Raw genomic sequence first — 2,118 nt, forward strand, 5'->3', positions numbered from 1 at the left:
TCTCTATCTCTATCTCTATATTTTCTTTATCTATACCTATCTATCTATATAAAATGAAATATTATTCAGCATGAGAAAGAAAGAAATCTTATCTGTGACAACACAGACCTTGAGAGCATTATGCTAAGTGAGATAAGTCAGAGAGAATGATAAATACTCTATGATAGCATGTATTGATATATGTGGAGTCTAACAAAGCCAAACTCATAGAAACTGAGAGCAGAATAGTGGTTATCAGGGGTTGAGGGCTGGGCAAACTGGGGAGATCTTCATTAAAGGGTACAAACTACAAACTTGCAGTTACAAGATGAGTGAGTTCTGGAGATCACTATTATCTAGTGCTTATAGTTAACAATACTGTATTATACACCTCAAAGTTGCAAAGAGAGTAGATCTTAAATGGTCTCCCCGTAAAAAAAAGAAATGATAATTGTGCAACATGAGAGAGGTATTAGCTGATGCTATGGTGGTATTCATATTGCAATATATAAATGTATCAAATCAACACACTGTACACTTTAACCACACACAATCTTATATATCAATTATATCTCAATAAAAATAAATAATAAAATAAAAATTTTAAAAAGATGATAAATTTTGTATATGTAACAGTTTTTCAGAGATTCCATTGATAAGTTTCAGAGATTTTTTTCCCTCAATACAAACTACATGAAACCAATTTAAAATACTCTGTGGAAGTGTTACAGCTCTTTTAGAATTTGTCTAGCAGGTTTTTCGGGCCACATGGGAAACCACCTCCTTCCCCCCCAAAAAAAATACTCTGTGGAAACATGTATGCTAATATTCATAAACAAGAATGCCCGTGTAGTAGACTTTCTACTTTATAAAAAGAGAGTGATATAAAACATCTGGCCGCACATTAGGAACATAACTCAACCCCCAGTGAGACCAAATCTGTGATATAAATATATGTTTTTTCTACTCTTGCAAAACAACATACAACCTTATGATGGGCATTTTTCAGGACTTCCATTTAGCCCAATGGTCACCATGGTAACAATGTGAACACACTGGTTTGTATGCACTTTCTCATCTAAGGCTGAATGACCAGAGTAGGCCACTTGGCACCTGATACTTCCAGATATAACAACACATATTCCCCACAGAGTTCATAAAATTGCTCCTCAGTCCATCTGAATCAGTTGATATGGTAGCCAAAATGGCTGGCTGGTGTTGCTGAAAATCCTGATACTTCTGGCATCTTACACACCAGAGTAGACCAATTTTACTGTATGTTTTTCAAAGTGGCAGGGCACTGGCTACGCCCACGGGTCTTACATGGTGATTGGTTGCAAGATAGATAATTGGATAAAATCATGTAGATGATTAAACAGGCATCTAGGTAGAAACCAAAAACATTTGAAATGTGGGTAATAAATATTTTTATCCAGATGTTGAATCTTATATAGACACAAAGTAAATTTTTCATTCATAGCAATTTTGAAGTAGAATGATAACGACTGCTTTTCTCCTTTTCACCTAAGCTGGCTCTAAAATTCACTCTCAAGAAGAGAGTAAAGATTTTTATGATGGAAATTGGCTAATGTTAGCTGATCAGTACATATTAGTTTAATGAATGAATATAAAACTAATGCCAGTTAGTATTTTTAACAGGGAGTCCCGATAGAAATTCAAAAAAGAATATTTATAACTTGTAAAGTATAATCACAAGAATTTAATTTTTAGTCTAGTTAGAAAGTTTATGATTACTCCAGTTTTATAGATGAATAAATATGAGGTTATGCAACTCAAAGACACATAGCAGGTAAGTGGCAGAATAGAATTCAGTATAAGGTTTTCTAGTGGTAACTCTCACATCTTTTATAATTCAATATGGTGCTCAATATAGTAGATGAGTTCAAAATAATGCTAAGGTAAACTATGAGGTGAAGTTTTATTTATTTTATTGCTGTTTCTGCAGAATTTGGAAGAGTTTGAATAATATTTAAGGTCCCAAATGTCAAAAACAAAATTGTAATGATTTAAGAAGAAAATACAGGAAACTGTCTTTTACCCATGGATAGAAAAGAAGCCTTTTCATTAAAAAAACACAAAAAAGAACAAACCACAGGGCTTCCCTGGTGGCGCAGTGGT

General features: G+C 33.6%; 1 non-coding gene across 1 annotated transcript; it reads left to right on the forward strand.

Annotated features, from left to right (window-relative positions):
- The first annotated feature begins 699 nt into the window (after positions 1-699).
- Positions 700-760, forward strand: LOC132507687 (U7 small nuclear RNA). Its single transcript, XR_009536260.1, has one exon. It is a non-coding gene; the product is annotated as a U7 small nuclear RNA (small nuclear RNA).
- The last annotated feature ends 1,358 nt before the right edge of the window (positions 761-2,118 follow it).

The sequence above is a fragment of the Lagenorhynchus albirostris genome, chromosome 16, assembly GCF_949774975.1.
Source record: "Lagenorhynchus albirostris chromosome 16, mLagAlb1.1, whole genome shotgun sequence".
NCBI lineage: Eukaryota > Metazoa > Chordata > Mammalia > Artiodactyla > Delphinidae > Lagenorhynchus > Lagenorhynchus albirostris.